The 17,425-nt window shown below is 41.4% G+C and overlaps 1 long non-coding RNA gene across 1 annotated transcript; it reads left to right on the top strand.

The window, feature by feature from the left end:
- Positions 1-977: 977 nt before the first annotated feature.
- On the top strand, positions 978-5,125 carry LOC310842329. Its single transcript, XR_014563070.1, has 3 exons — positions 978-1,633; positions 3,752-3,837; positions 4,421-5,125. It is a non-coding gene; the product is annotated as an uncharacterized lncRNA (long non-coding RNA).
- The last annotated feature ends 12,300 nt before the right edge of the window (positions 5,126-17,425 follow it).

Below are 17,425 nucleotides of genomic sequence, written 5' to 3'. Positions count from 1 at the left end.
TATCTGGTTTCCTGGTCGCATGAGTGAGCTGAAAGGAGTTAGGATGCAGCAGGAGTTAGGGTCCCGCTTGCCTGGTCAATCCTCTGCCACTCCCCCAGAGCACTCATTTTTCATCAATTATGCTGTTGTAAGATCTGCTAGTTGCACAGCCAGCTGAAATGGGATGAATAGCTACACTGGTGCATCTCTGACTGAAGCAGCATGTGGGTCTTCACTGCTACAGCCTTGCTGTGCTGCAAATCAGCCGACTGAGCCAGAGATCTCCTGGATACTGACTTGCTCATCCCAGTGGATATTGGGATTGGATTCCTCCCTAATTCAGTTGCTGAAAGCAGTGTAAGAAGCCAGTCATTACCACTGATTGCTGTGATGATTAAGTTTACTATAGATCATCAAAGGTCTAATCTCCTTATTTCAGAATATCTCCTAAAATCTTTGGGGAAGACATCCATTCTTACATTCTGTGAACTCAGTATACCCATCTATCAATCACAAGTTGTAATAACTGAACACATCTGAAATGTTAATTAACTCCTCATTCTTTCCAGACTAGACTTGAAAGACATTGTTGTAATGAGATGCTAGTACTTCTGTAATCAAAGTATTATTTTTCCAAGGGTGCTAATATTGCAAGCAGTGCCGGATTTATGTATACGCTAAGTAGGCTGAAGCCTAGGGCCTCTTGGGGGCCTCACCAGCCCACATGTTCCCCAGCGGGCAGTCTCCCCTCTCCCAAAATTGCAAACCCAAGACTTCATGTGAGGGCAGGACAACCCAAAAGCTGTTAATCAAGCAAACCTTTGTCACAGTCAGGATGCCTATGTCCTGGCCAGGCCTGCACTCAATCTTGTTTTTGTACAATCTTGTTTGTCCTCAGTTTGTATCAACATATACAAGCAGAAAAGTTGTTTTCCTTCATTGGCAAGGAATCATACAAAACAAAGTGGCCCTAATAAAGAAAGGTTCCAGGGTGGAAACAGAAAGCAAACTAAAAATGCTTTTGCAGTTCATCAAAAATATCCAGCAATATCAAGTTATAGGAAAACTGGTACTATTAACAGTAATCCTTCTAGTTGGTTAATTGGTTTGGCAACTTCCATGCACATGACGTGTGATGCTAATTATTTTCCCCAAGAGTTAAATGATAACTAATCAGAGGCAGCTACAGGAGAGCTATGAGATTCAGGTGAGGGTCAGATGCCTTGCCAATCCCAGCAGGTATATAAGAGGATGACCAGGCCTGCCCAGTCCTGGGGAGATCACACTTACTGTGAGGCAGCAGTGCTGCAGTGCGGTCTTGGGCTTCTGGCAGCCGGCGGGAGCTCATCGATCCCACCTTCGTCACCAATATTAAATGTTTGGAAAAGTCAGAAGCCCAAGGCAGTATAAGTTCCTCAACTAAGTTTATTCAACATTTGTCAGTGACAACAGCTCACTCAGGAACACAAGAACCAAACTGACTGGATGACATGATAATAATTCCAAGCATGAACTGACTGTTGACAGTTGACAGTTGAAAGAGCATGCGCTTACTTGCCATTAGAACGTTCGTCTACCAACGCTTCTACGACTGGTTAGAATGTGCCTTGTAACATAAAATGTGTTAAGCCCAATACATAACACCATCCAAAAGGTATGCTGAAGAGTTTGCTAAAACGGTCATAGCAGTTACAGCAGTTGTTAGTAACTCAGAGGAAGGTTTGGGAACCTTCAAGCTTCCAAGAGGTCTAAAGTTTAACCTCAGAGGATGCTGAGCCATGGTTAAATGCCATGAAGGCTGAATCATAGAATCATAGAGTTGGAAGAGACCACAAGGGCCATCGAGTCCAACCCCCTGCCAAGCAGGAAACACCATCAGAGCACTCCTGACATATGGTTGTCAAGCCTCTGCTTAAAGACCTCCAAAGAAGGAGACTCCACCACACTCCTTGGCAGCAAATTCCACTGTCGAACAGCTCTTACTGTCAGGAAGTTCTTCCTAATGTTTAGGTGGAATCTTCTTTCTTGTAGTTTGGATCCATTGCTCCGTGTCCGCTTCTCTGGAGCAGCAGAAAACAACCTTTCTCCCTCCTCTATGTGACATCCTTTTATATATTTGAATATGGCTATCATATCACCCCTTAACCTCCTCTTCTCCAGGCTAAACATGCCCAGCTCCCTTAGCCGTTCCTCGTAAGGCATCGTTTCCAGGCCTTTGACCATTTTGGTTGCCCTCCTCTGGACACGTTCCAGTTTGTCAGTGTCCTTCTTGAACTGTGGTGCCCAGAATTGGACACAGTACTCCAGGTGAGGTCTGACCAGAGCAGAATACAGTGGCACTATTACTTCCCTTGATCTAGATGCTATACTCCTATTGATGCAGCCCAGAATTGCATTGGCTTTTTTAGCTGCCGCGTCACACTGTTGGGTCATGTCAAGTTTGTGGTCAATCAAGACTCCTAGATCCTTTTCACATGTACTGCTCTCAAGCCAGGTGTCACCCATCTTGTATTTGTGCCTCTCATTTATTTTTTTTGCCCAAGTGCAATACTTTACATTTCTCCCTGTTAAAATTCATCTTGTTTGTTTTGGCCCAGTTCTCTAATCTGTCAAGGTCGTTTTGAAGTGTGATCCTGTCCTCTGGGGTGTTAGCCACCCCTCCCTTAGAGAGGAACAAGACATGGGAACTAGTTCCAGGCCTGCCCAGGCCACAAGAGGTTTACAAAGTTCAGTTATTGCAAAAGTTTCTCAATGGGTGGGGTATAAATAAAAAGTTTATTATTATTTTATTTTAATTTTATGCATTTTTTAAAATCACGATGGTATTTAACAATAACATTGTCAGGGACCTGCCATCAGCTCAGAGGTGAGAGGTGGAAGGGCAGTTGGGTTACAGGGAGCCTCCAAAGATCGTGAGAAGCAGCACTTCCTCCACAGAGGATGGAAGCCCCGCCTCTAGTGGGGAAGAGATGCAGGGCTCGGAGGATGGAAGAGAGAGGATGCAAGAGACCACGCCGGCAAACATTGTCAGCATCGCCCTTGAGCCAGTACCACCAACTGGACTCATGCACTTCAGCCCCGACTGGGCTAGGCGAGCTGGGTAGCACTTCCAGAGACCACCTTCTGGACAGGAACAGGTCAAAGTGCTGTGGACTCACAGCTTAGAGTTGTGAGCACCGGATTCACTTCCACAAGAAGACAGTTGTCGCACAGCAGAGTATAGTAGAGTCTAGCAGAGTATAAATGACTTGGAGAGCAGCTCTGTAGAAAAACTTCTTTATTCTATCTACAACTATCATACAAACTATATACAGAGCTAAATGGGTTCTAAGCATAAATGAATGCTAAACTGCACTGAGTGTCTGCAGCTGCTCTTAGCAGCAACCTTATCTGTACACACAATCTCTAACACTCAGTCTCTCTCTCTCTCCAACACACTGACTGACTCTCACACTTTGATGTGGTGCTGGGGCAGAATAAGTAGATAGCAGAACACACCTCCTCCTCTCTGGAGAGTCAGCAGAGATCATCAGGAGATCATCAGGAGATTCTTGGATATGGGAGGGGTGAAATCTCCTCAGACATAACAAACATCTTATGTCCTTTAGAGGAAAAATTGTGAATTGTATAATTTTTTTAAATCCCCATAGTATTTAACAATAATATCTTACGTTCTTTAGAGGAGAAATTGTGAATTGCAGAATTTTAAATACCCTTCATCATCCTTGGCTTCACTCAGTTTTGTTTATAACACTCTGCCATTTTCTTCTAGTTGTGAGGGTGGGGCCTCACAAGTGGAGTAGCGTAGGGCCTCTCGTCGTCTAAATCCAGCCCTGATTGCAAGTGTTCAAATATGAGGTAAAGGACTTTATTAAAAAGAAAGAAAGAAAGCAAAAATCCCTGTTGTATGAAGAGAGGAAATGGTATGAGTATATAAAGGGACTTTCTGGCTAACGTCGTGGCTTGAGTAATTTATTATTTGATGAAACGTAGCAGCTGCTTCCCAGAAACTATTCTTCTTCCCCACTGGTAGAGGAATAATCACAGGAAGTTGTTCAATCAAAAAGGTCATTTCTGCCTTCCAGGAAAATGTTTACTAAATTGATAGTAGCTGAGCCTGAAACTAAATGAAAACTTTTCATCAGCCTTAAGACATATTGCAATTTGTTAAATACAGTATATTTCAAAAAGCTAACTTTAATTTTAATACAGTTCAAAATTCTTCCTGTGATTGTTTCTCTCCGAACGCATAACATAGATCTTTGAAAGAGCAGGAGAACAGAAAAGATGTTTTATTGATTTACTATGCATGGCAAGCTGTCCATTAATTGAACATGCTGATAATCCATTTTATTGCCCATCTATCTCTGAATCTAATTATGTTATGCACGGAGATGCAAGGAGATATAGATACAGATAGAGATATATCGTATCATTTCAGAGCCATACTACAAAATGCAGGACTGCCTTCAACACTTTAGACCAGGGTTGGGAAACCTCTGACCCAGGGGAAGAATGTGCCACCCAGACCACTCTGACTGGCACTTGCAACTCTCCCCAGTCCCCCCCCTCGCCCCCAAGTGCTTTCACTCTGGCAGGAATGTGTCATTGAACCAAGAATGGTGTGAGCGTGTGTGTATCTCTATGTAATAAAATTAGAAGAATGCCTCCATTTGAGGATTTGTGGTGCTGCTCCACAATCCTGGATTTAATGTATGAATCCAGGGCAGTCTGGGGAAACAAAAATGAAGGCAGGTTGCATGGCATCAGTAACCATAGCATGGGAAGAAGACTGGAGGAACACTGAGAGGGGAACAGCAATGGTTTAAAACAGTGCTTTACAACCAGTGTGCTGTGGCACCCTGGGGTGCCTTGAATGACGGTCTGGGGTGCCATGGGCAACACTGGCCTCTGTCCCTCTTTCCTTCCCTCCCTCCTCTGATGCCCTCTCATGTCTCTGCCTCTCAAAGGGTTGTAAAGCTGTTTGTTGCAGCAGCCCTGGCTACAAGATTCCCAGGTGATTGGTGCCTCTGGGGCTGGCCCAGGTCCCTGTGGGGCAGTTTGAGGAGGCACCTCTTTTGGGGGCAGGAGCGGCACAATTAAAAAACCAGGGGCAGCAGCTGCCGCTGCCCAGAGGACTTCCTAGGAGAGGGGAGAGAAGAGGAGGGTGAGGGAACACTACACAAGGGAGGGTGAAAAAGGATGAGAGGCTGCCAATTCTGCAAGCAAGGGGTGACATAACTGGGCTCCTGAGCCCCACAGGGGTGCTGTTAAACAACAGCAGGTGTTTGTGTAAAGTACTCTGCATCAGTTGTGGTTCTTTCAGTTTTTCACTTTTCTGTTCATCAATTCTCCAGCAAGTTGTGATTTATTTATTTTTTTAACCAGTAAAATCCTCATCAGCATTTCCGTGCAAATCTGTCCTAGTAAGAACATTTCAAGCAGTTTTAACTTATACATTTTTGCAATCAATTTGCCCCAATATTGTGTGTGTGTGTGTGTGTGTGTGCGCGCGCGCTATTCTATGTTTATGCACACTTTATCCTAATATATGCATTTTGATCGAATAACTGCTTCGCAAATTTCAGAGCAATGCACTTTTTTTAAAGGAAGGCTCTGTTTTGGTTCTCGTATTGCTTCAGAATGGTGGAGTAAGGTAGGATTGCCATTAAAGATGAACTGCATTGACTTTCTCCTCATGCCTATTGTGAAGGGGAGACTGCTTTGCTGGAAGACCCCTTGGCCCCTAGGAATTGGTTCCCATGATTCCACCTGAAAATAACAACAGTCCGGAAGCACCTGTGTAATCTACGGTTTTCTCTTTGAAATTTCACCCCTTATAGTTTGTTTAAATCAATAGGTTTGTGTGCTGGGATCTCATCAAATGATGTATCAACAATAGCAACAAATAGCAATATCAACAAATAAGAAATATTCATAGTATAACAAATATTCATATTATAACCAATTTTGGGGGGAGTGTGTGTGTGTGTGTGTGTGTGTGTGTGTGTAGAAAGGGTGAACTTAGCAAGAGTTTTAGCACCAATGCTAGTAGAATAAGGATAGAACCCTCTTTGTATTATCCACAACCTTGAAATTTTTATGTGGTTCATAACATCTGCTTCAATGAACAGCAGCTGGCTAATAACTGGCCAAAATACCAGCTGAACAAGGGAGATGTGAATCATTGAACTCTACCAATTACATGCTCAAAAGGGTCCATGAAAACCAAAGCTCCCTATGTGAGTGCAATGTAACAAGTGCATTCAAAGCATCCGCACTCTTCTGAGAAAATGAGGTGGCAATAGTGAAATCTTTAGAGGGTGCTATTATCTACATTGAAAATAGTGGCCCAGAGATAATTGTAAGCCATGTGTGCTTGTGATTGAGTTTTTTGAAGCTATGGCCTCAATCCCAAGTAGTTCTGCATGCCCAGCTGCACCTTAATTTATACCTGGGGAGGGAATAAGAAGCACAGCCTACAAAACAAACCACTGTGGAAACTTTGGGGAGAAAATTTTTTTTTGGCACAGAGAGGACTGCTGGTCCAAGGAAAAATGTCTCACTGGGGGCATGGAGTTCCTTGGGCATGCCCAGTGCAGCCAGGATTGGGAAATATATAAGACTGTGTTGGTTCCTTACTTTCTCAAGTACAATGGTACCTTGGTTTTCAAATGTAATCCGTTCCGGAAGTCCATTCAACTTCTGAAACATTTGAAAACCAAGGCACGGCTTCTGATTGGTGTAGGTGCCCCAGAAACAATAGTCGACAGCCACATTGGATGTTCGGCTTCCAAAAAATGTTTGAAAACCAGAACACTTGCTTCCAGGTTTTCGGCGTTGAGGAGCCAATTTGTTTGTCAACTACAGAGAACCAAGTTTCCACTGTAATCATTTCTGTGTACAATAAAGGTGCCCAATAGTTTGGAAAAATGTCTCTCAGTAACTATAACAATTAAATCCAGCTATGAGAGGGATAAGGAAGTAGCCCACCTTTCCACAAGCAACGTAAGCTTTGATCCAATAAGGTGGAATGGAAATTCCAAGAACCGAATTCATACAAGCTAGGCTGTACCCCTGCTCATCAACATGATAGTTTGTGGAGGGTTGGCAAATTTGCCCCTGCCAGAAATGAATACCAGGAGTGGGAACATGTGTATTATTTCTCTCAGCTTTATGTGGTTTGGTTGCAGTGACAGCTTCTTATTCCCCCTTCCTAGTTCTCTCCTGCTAGGAATCTGACTGGAGGTCAATATTTCCCACCTGCAGGATTATGTTCTACGTAGCTACATTAAGTGACAAGAAACAGACAGGAAATGCCCCCCCTTTCCTCAGTAGTAAGGAAGCCTTTACACAACACACATGAGTAAATTATCTTTATTTGCATAGGTAAAGGGACCCCTGACCATTAGGTCCAGTCGTGACCGACTCTGGGGTTGCGGCGCTCATCTCACTTTATCGGCTGAGGGAGCTGGCGTTTGTCCGCAGACAGCTTCCGGGTCATGTGGCCAGCATGACAAAGCCACTTCTGGCGAACTAGAGCAGCGCACAGAAACGCCGTTTACCTTCCCCGCCAGAGTGGTACCTATTTATCTACTTGCACTTTGACGTGCTTTCAAACTGCTAGGTTGGCAAGAGCAGGGACCGAGCAATGGGAGCTCACCCCATCGTGGGGATTCGGACCGCCGACCTTCTGATCTGAAAGTCCTAGGCTCTGTGGTTTAACCCACAGCGCCACCCGCGTCCCTTTGAATAAACGTCATTTGAATAATATTTGAATAAACGTCAACCAACACTGAACGTCAAGAGTATATAATGTTTTACATGGAAACAAGGCCTAGTAACCCATAATTGGTTAATTCAAATTTAAGTAGTGTTTTGTTGGCAACATGGCATCAGAGAAGGTAGTATCCCTGCATATATATTTTTAAAAAGAAGATCAACAACATGTTGAACAACACTTGTTCTCTAGTAGTGTGTCCTGCTATGCCTATAAATCTATGTAACTAAAGGTGATTGGTGTCAATTAAGGAACAAGATCATATTTTGGGGGAAAATGTCAGTAGCAGTCATAGGAGCCAACTCCTAGGAGCCGTGGTGGCTTTGGGGCTCCAATAAAATATTTGATGAAGCTGCACCCCCCAAAAAAAGTTGATGGGCATTGTTATTCAAATGGTGCATGTACACCACAAATGTGATCCATTATTCGGGGCAGGGCTTAACTGCCCCCCCCTCAATATTTTATTCAAGTTGGCACCCCTGGTAGCAGTTCTCAAGCTGCTGTTCAGAAAAGGAACAGTTATCACGGTAGGCAGAACTATCCCACAGTGAGTTCTGGTATTGACGTAACTAGTCTGTGAGCCATGTTAAGCAGTCTGTCACCTTGTAGGGATCAGGAAAACAGGAACCTGTGCCTTCAGAAGATCATGCTAAAACCATGACAAGTCCCATCTTAGCACTCCTAATACCTGGAACATGCCCCGAGCCATTTCAAAACACGGTCTCAAATGTGATCCACCAGAGTTACAGTATTTGTAATAAACTCATAGTTGCCATGGATTCCAATATCACAAACCCATCAAAATGTTACTTTCCAAAACATTTCCCGATTGCTGTCACCATTTTGTATACAAGGGTATTTTTTAAGTAGTATACAAATAACAATCAATAGCTGCCAAAGTTACATTGTCAGAACTATCACATCTCCTGGTTCCCTCCTTTGTAAATTAAATGTAGCTTTATTGTACAACGTTTAAAAGGTTCCCAATACATTTGTCCCTATACACTGATCAAAATGAACTTCACAGAACATTTATTCTAGTTGCCAGATGGCCAGTTTCATCCATCTATGAAAGTCATAGGCTCCTTTATCTTCCAAAGTTTTGCTAAGCAGTTTTAAATTCATAGAGCTCCATCTGTGTTGTTATTGCTATTTTTTTATCTTTCCAGACATTAGAAGAAAAATGATTGTAAGAACTGAATCAAAGTTGATTAAGCCATAGCAACTACAAGTATGAGCAGAGCCAGATAAAACCCATATAGGCCTATTTGAAGAGATTTCCCTCAGGGTATATCCACCTCAAACCTAATGGTTTTATATCAGTTTAACTGTAATGGATTTCCCCAATAAATCCTGAAAGTAGAGTTTTGCCAAGGGTTTTGAGCATTCCGTATTAGAGATCCCTAGTGTGTGCTCACTATACATTTACCAAAATTTCCTGGTATAGAGATAGGGAACAACTTTTAAACAGGTTTAAGTTTGAAACGTATTTGCACACTACATTCAATGAGTGTTCAATCTGTATGCACAAACAGTTGTTCTGTACACTCATACAATTGATCACATGTCATGTTCAATGTATACAGTCTTTGTATCTTTATACACAACAACTGAGCTCCACAGCTACACTATTGCAGATAATAACTGAAGTGAACAACTAAGCAAGTGTACACACTTTCACACAGACACATGTATAGAGACAACTTGTGTCTGTGCTCTGTGTAACATGTGTACAAGCCTGCAGTTAGGTCCTAGGTTTCCCTTCTGATTTGTTGTTGCTGCTGTTGTTATTATCGGCATTCTGTTCTTCACAATTCATTCACAACATAAGTGGAGAACGAATCAAATACCACTATTAGAATAACTTGTTGTTGGTGTAACAAAAACCAATCCATAAATTAAGACTCAGGTATGAAATGCTAAGCAGAATCATTTGCAGCAGCTTTAGCATAAACAAAAGGAAGCATTTCTTAACTCATAATTCATTTAAGGAATCCACTGTACAATACCTTGGTACAGGAGGAAAGTAAGAGCCATTTGGGCAAGCTAGAGTCATTATCAGAGTTTAAGAAGACATTCCCTTCAGAAAACTTGAGGAGTGGATGAAGCTGGTTCAGTGAGGCTTGTGGCCTGGCAGAAGGGGGCATAGCTAGAAGGAGATGTGACCTAGAGTGAGACCCAAGTGCCATACAGAGAAGTCTGGAGAGTTGCATTAGGCCCCAAGGACTGAGGTTCCTCAGCTGTACTGAAGGATGTGATGCATGGATGGTCATTAACCTAGATGACTTGAAAATGGGACCAGAGACCTTGGAGCTATCTACCAATGAGCCATCATAGCTAGGAATGAAACCTGACTGGAATTGCAGACGGGGATAACAAAGAGAAGGCGCAAGGCACACACAACCCACTAAGACATTATGAAGGTGTATGTGCTGAAATCTCCCCTCTTTCAGTTGTCCATGTCAAAAGCATATTTGGCTTACACAGGGCACGAACCAGACAGCATAAAGCACTGTGGAGTCCTATTAATTTCAAAAGACGAAGGCAACCACGAATTTTCATAATCCCCCTTGAAATCAATGGGACTTGACAGAGGAAGCTGCTCTATATTGAGTCAGACCACTGGGTCCAAGTAGTTCAGTATTATCTACATTAATGGGCAAGGGTTCTTTAGAGTTTCAGACAGCCCTACCCAGGGATGCCATAGATTGGACCAGGGATTTCTCTTTGCAAGGCACATGGTCTACCATTGAGCTGTGGCCCTTTTCCTTAACAGTGCTTAACTTTGTCTGGACTACTCTGTGCTGCAACTTCCTTGTACAAAAAAAGGCAGCCCGGTAAGCCATGCTGCTCTTGAGTACTATGTTCTCCTCATCTAGCATCCTTTTGTGGTACACAGTGTGCCTGTATCCTAGATTCCAGATCAATAGAATGTGAAGTTAGATAGTTACCTGGGAGCTCCTAGCTACAAACCTGCCATTAGCGCTAATGTAAAATGCACCAGCATATTGCTTTGGGAATCCCAACTCCCACTGACAAGGATTTGATTGCAATGGCTCCGAGTGAAGAGGACCTTTTTGAATCCCAGGGAACAATGTATGCCAACATTAATGACTTGCAAGGCATTTTGCATCATAGACCCTTTTCAGTAGCTACCGTACTTCAGCTTTATTAATGTGTGACCACGAAATTCCAGATTCCTCCAAACTGATGCCAAAGTTTTGTGCTGCGAACCCCCCGTTTTGTATACCCCCCAACAGGTAATTGACAAAACAAATCAGGCTCACTAGTTAATGCCAAAAACACCAATTGATTCCAAACCAGTGCCTCACGTGTGTGCGCCCCACCTCTCTCATGCACGCACCCTTCCCCTCATGCGCACACCTGCCCCAAGTGGCCATTTGACCATTTCAGGGCCCGCACAGGGTTGCTGTGACCCTAATTTGCTTTGTCAGTTACTCAGTTGTGGGGGTGGCACAAAATGTGAGCATTGAAGCAGAAAACGGCACAAATCTTTGGCATCAGTTTGGGGGGATCTGTAATTTCTGGGTCACACGTTAATGAAACACTTGTACCTCAAGTGTAAACAACAAAATATTTTGTACTGTGCCACTGGTTTACTACACATTATTGTGCCATATTCCGTACTTTAGATCCATGTGCCTTTTTTGTCCTGTACATTAAGACATTTTTCTCTTTAAAATGAAACATAGTTTCACCGTATGCCAGTCTACATCCTTCAAATGATCTCAACAGTTCAGTTCATAAGCAAATCAAAGTGTTTTTAGCTGATCTTTGCCATTTTACTTAAAAAAATAAAAATAAAATATATTTGTAACTATGTTACCCTGGTAGAAATAGTCCTTCCTTGAAATTTACCACTTGCCAGCTTTTTGAAAAGCTATAGAGAAAGCTTGAATCGCTTAGAAAATAACATTCCGTTTGCTTTGGTAATGTTCAAAAGGGGTACAATTTTAATTTAAGACACACTGCAGCCAGAATAGTTCTCATTTCATCCCCTGAGGAAAGCAAAAAGCAATATATATATAGAGAGATGTTAGTAGTTGCATTCAGCAGTTAAAGTAACTATCCAAAAATTACCATTTGTATCTGATGAAAAGCTTTGTCTCATTTCGCTAACAGTGTTTTATAACTCCTAATGTTATGGTTCAGAATATGAATTTGTACAGCTGTTAATTCATTTGTATCCTTCTTAAGATGTCAGCAGACCAAGAGTCCAAAGACAGCTGCACTGTAGAAGCACCCATAAAATCCCTTCAATGTTACATACTTAGTCTTACTCAAATTGCTTGCTTGCTTGTTCCCATGATTGTTTGTTTCTTGCAAATATTGTATGTGGTTTCTGTCCCTATCTAGATATAAAACCTCTCTTGCTCTGGGTGTGTTTATTTTGGAAAAGGGCGAAATCAAATTGCCAAGGGTTTTTCTGTCACGGGAACCAACATTCTCAAAAGTCATTACAATAAGGAGCATGTGTGCAGCAGTATCAACACACACATGTACTAACATTATTATCTGCGTATGGACTCTTCAAAAACTGGCAATATCTTTCTGAGCACTCACTGAAAATGGCTCATAATTATTGAGCAGATGCTAAAACAAGCCAAGAGTTTGCTTATCATTACCTCTGGTCAGTGTAAAACCTAGAAGCAGGGCCTATTTGTAATTAGATTGTGCTTCGTTTCTGAATACGTTAAAAATTGGAGTCTATAATTAACTGAGGAACCAAATTAATTAGAGAGATGGTGTACTCTTCAATTGTCTCTTGAGACATACAGATGCTAACATTAATTGCAGATTCAGGACTTCCTTCAGGGTGACCTGGGGCTGCCCAATAAGATTTGGAATTGGCTTGGGAATCTGTTGTGCCCAGATAATATCTAGTACAGCTTGTGTCCATGATATCGGAACAATTGTGTTTTCTATCACTGAGATATTCAGTGGAGTCCTCCATGGCTCAGGTGTGTGGCTTGAATCTGCCTTGGGACCTGGAGGAAGACCTGGGAGGAAAGAGGAGGAAATAATAAGTAGAACATGTATTGTTGAGTTTTTGCATAGAAAAAAGATTAAAAATCTAAATCAGCATCTGAAATATCCTAATTAGAACTTACTCTGCATGGCAAAGGTCTAACAGAGGAAGGAAAAACCTTAATAACAGAAATTCTTACCAAAGCTTATTTAGTTAATGAAAGGCAAACCTGTTTCATTAAGCACTCACCTAGCCATCAGAGTTTTAATTACTGTATTAGTCAAAATAGCAACCATTTTCTTACTAATGAGATCTAAAAGCTAATCTTTTTGGAATTATAATCTTCTACACTTTGAACAGGCCAAAATCGTTTGTTTAGCAGTTGGAATATACTCACCTCTTATGGCTAAATTTCAATATGTTCAGACATAATTAAACCCAAGACTATGAAAGAGTCATATAATTCAAAAGTACAAACACACAAATGTGAACTAGGGCCAGGGGTAATTAAGACAGGGTGTGTGCGCAGAACCTGAAATGCACAACATGCTGTTGGACTCCTGCGTGTATCAGCTGCAACAATCATGGCCAAGGATGTGGGTGATGGAAGCTATTGTCCAGCAATGGCACAGCTTCTCAATCTCTGGACTAAGATGCAAATGCCATCAAGGAATGCAATGTAAAGCCCAAAAATAGAGGAAGCAGCAAACTAGGCCATTTCTGCCCTTAATGGTTGGCACAGTGCCTTGGTAACATCAGTAGCTAGAAGACAGAGCTTTCTCTACACTGCCTGAAAAACTGTTGCTGTTTATTCCGCAAAGTTACATCAAATGGATGCCTAGCAACTGTGGGCTTTCACCTCAAACAAAGCTTCTTATCATTTGTAATATGTAGTCTTTGGCCAGTTCTACAGACTTCTGAAGACCATGTGCCCCATATGTAAAATTCAGATGGTTGCATAAAAACAGTCCTAAAGTTTTACTAGTAAGACATCATTGTTAATTACATGAGTGAGAGGGCAGCACAGCAGAAGCAAGAAAACTAATAATCCATGCACGGAAAGATGAGAGTAGTGATGGCAATGCAAACCGGATATCGAAAAATAAATGGACAAGATGGAATGTGGACATAGAGTGGCAAGCATCTCTCAGCTGTGATCTGCATGTGCAGTTGAGTAGCAGTGAGATTAGCCTGAGAAAGTGGAGACAAATTATTCAAAGTTTTGGCCTAGCAGTAGGGTTTCCCTACAGAACTCTACACATAGAGTTGGCTCCTCCTCCTCCTCCTCTTCTTCTTTGGCGATCACTCATAGCTGAGTAAGATTATCTTCCATGACTGTGGAGGCCAGTTCTGGATCCGCACGTCCTTCCACAGTGGGGAGATTGGTTTCCGGGCAGGAGTTGATCACGGTGTGGGTTTGCCAAGCATGCCTTCCTCTTAGCACATTTCTCCCTTGCGTCCTGAGTTTGAGTGTCTTCAAAACCCATGACACCTTTGGTAGAGGCTGTTCTCCGTTTGGAGCACTCGCAGGCAAGTGTTTCCCAATTGTTGGTGTTTTCACTACATTTTTAAAGATTTGCCTTGAGACAGTCTTTAAACCTCTTTTGTTGACCACCAGCATTACGCTTTCCATTTTTAAGTTCAGAATAGAGCAGTTGCTTTGGAAGACGACAATCAAGCACCTACACTATGGGGACTGGGGCTGAGGGAGTTGGAATCCAACAACATCTGGAGGGCCACAGACTTCCCATCACTGTTCTATATCCATTAAATGAACACTTCTGTGAAGTGAAGTGAAGCCATTGTGCATTAATGCATGCAATTGATATGCTACTGGTTGCTATGGTAATTCTTCTTAGACATACCAGAAACTATAGCACTCAAATCAACCAAAGCTTACTGTATTTTGTCACCTGTATGCACAAGCAGTAGTGAAATAATCATGGCGATGAGAATTGAGTGGATAGGTGGATGAAGGAACAGACTTACGTTTTAGTAATCTTCATAATACAATGGATTTATCTGTTTTGATTCCAGAGGTCACATTCACTGCAAGTGAAATAGTCAACACCTGGACAGATGCAAATGATCTAATCCATGAGACACAGGCTACATTCCTTTACACTCATGAAGTGCTGCATGTGAAGTATCATTTATAATAAGGAAATGTAACTTTAACCACATTTTGTATGACAAATGTGAGTACATGGTAGTGTATAATATGCAGCATGAGAAATATGAAAAAATAAGACCTATCAACACAGCATGGTGTGTCTTTACAGCACTTGAGTCACATTTATTATAAAGGTTTATCATATTAATATCTCACAAAAAAGGAAGAACTAATAAATAATTCTTTTGCTTACTACAATCTATACAAAAACTGATGTAAGAACTATCAAAGGATATTTTTGAGGATATAAGAGAGAAAGAGAGGGTGGGAGGGAGGGAGGGAAAGCAAGAGGAGCTAAGTAAGATAATTTCTTTATACAGTTGACATGATTCGAATCTCACATATGACATATTATCGGTTTTAATATCATACAGAGGCAAAAACAATATAAATCCCGTACTCATAGCCAAGATCAGAAATCTAATAAGGTTTTGTGAACTTGCTTCTATTTTTCAATAGTTGTTGCCAGTTAAGGCACACTACTATACCTTTTGCTATCTTTAATATTTTTAAAAATCATGAGTAATCAGACAAGCAGATCCCAACTTCAGAGCATCCCATGTTATTAATTCCAGTTAAGGCTCCTTACTCATAAAAAAGCCACCCAGATGCAAGGGCCCACATGTACAAAAGCATTTTACCATATTTACTCGAATTTAATGTGCACTTTTTTCCAAATTACATCACAAAAATTAGGGTGTGCATTAAATTCGATGGCACATTACATTCAAGTAGATGGTAGGTTTTCAGTACAAGGGGAGGGTGAAGAAGAGCTACAATACACCCCCCCACACACACACACACTTGAACACATAACTGCACCAGTCAGGGACTACCTCTCCCCTATGAATCAGCCCTAACCCATCAATCTTCATTTGAGGTCCTTCTTTTTGTGCCTCCACCACCAGAAAACTGGTCTTTTCTGTGATGGCTCCCATTTGTGGAAGGCTCTGTTATTACATCATTGCCTGGCACTGTCATTACATCATTATTTAGACATAAAACATTCCTCTTCTCCCAGGCCTTTGGCTAATTAAACAAAACATGGCCTATTAAATGGGGGAGGGGTTGTTTTTTGTTACTATGATATGTATTTCTGTGCTTTTTATATTTTAAACTGCCCTGTGATCCTTGGATGGAGGGCAGTATGGAAATTTAAATAACAACAATATTCATAAGTTTTAATTCGCAAGGTGGTTAGATCTCAACTAGGGCCAAGGCCTTTTCAGTACTGGCCCCAACTTGGTGGAACGCTCTGTCACAAGAGACTAGGGCCCTGCGGGGACTTGACATCTTTCCGCAGGGCCTGCAAGACAGAGCTGGTCTTTGGTTTGGACTCAGTCTGACCCTTATGTTTCCCTCCCCTTATGGTTTTGATCTATGGGCTACTATTAAAATGAGGCTGTGTTTTAAATTGTATTTTAACCCATATTTTAAATTGGTTTCCCCCCTCCCTATTATGTTTTTATTGTAATTTTACTGGTGTTAGCCACCCTGAGCCCGACTCTGGCCGGGGAAGGTGGGGTATAAATAAAAATTAATTTTATTATTACTGCTATACCAATTTTCCAGGATAATTTCAAAGATATCATAACCAATGCGGCTTCCAAAGATATCTTCCATTAGCTAAGTGAAGGAAGGAGCATTACTGAATCATGACACACACACACACACACACAAGCACATATGCACAAATACAGAGTAAAACAATGGTTGAGGTGGGTTGTGGAGTTGCTTAAGTAGATTGCTTGACTTTCCTCACCCAGTGTTTCAGCAGGGGGTGGGGGTGGTTATGTAAATGTCCCTGTGGTATCCTCATACAGGCACTGTGGTTGTCTGCAAGGCGTTTCCACACAGCGGGGTTAATGCCAGTCTTCATGCCACATCTGCAGACATCTTTGTCATGCAGAGTTGGTCCGCATATGAGCCTGGTGCCTGAAGCCAGTTGCCCATAGAGCACATCTTTTAGGATCCTATCACTTTCCCAGGGCTTTTTTTCTTCTTTTTTAAATAAATATATTTATTAGTTTTTACAAAAGAAAAAAGAACATAACAATCACAAAAATAAACATAACAACCACGAAATGGAAAAAAGAAACAAACAAAGTCGAAAATGCACATATAACAGATAAGAAGTACCAAATACAGAAAAAAAAGAAAAAGAGAGAAAAATAAGAATTCCAACTTTTAAATTCATGCTTAAAAATCTTTCTTTCTTGACTTCCTCGCGCCTCCCTTTTTTGTGTTCCTCTTTACCCAATCAGATACAGCAAATCCTTACCCTCTTTCAAAACTCATTTCTAATGATTAGAATCATTCTATTATGTCTCCAATCTTTCCTCCTTATATTTAAACACCTTTAACATATTGTTTGCTTTTGAAATAATATAACTTTAGTCTTTCACCCTTTTTCTATTACATATTTACATACTTTTTAAACCTGTATCACTAATGCCATATTATTTTTATATCCAACATCGTTTTAGCATTCATAAACTTTGCA

This window comes from Podarcis gaigeae (genome assembly GCF_964106915.1).
Source record: "Podarcis gaigeae genome assembly, chromosome: 3".
NCBI lineage: Eukaryota > Metazoa > Chordata > Lepidosauria > Squamata > Lacertidae > Podarcis > Podarcis gaigeae.
Note: the sequence above shows the minus strand (reverse complement) of the source record. Positions and strands in the feature narration are given on the sequence as shown.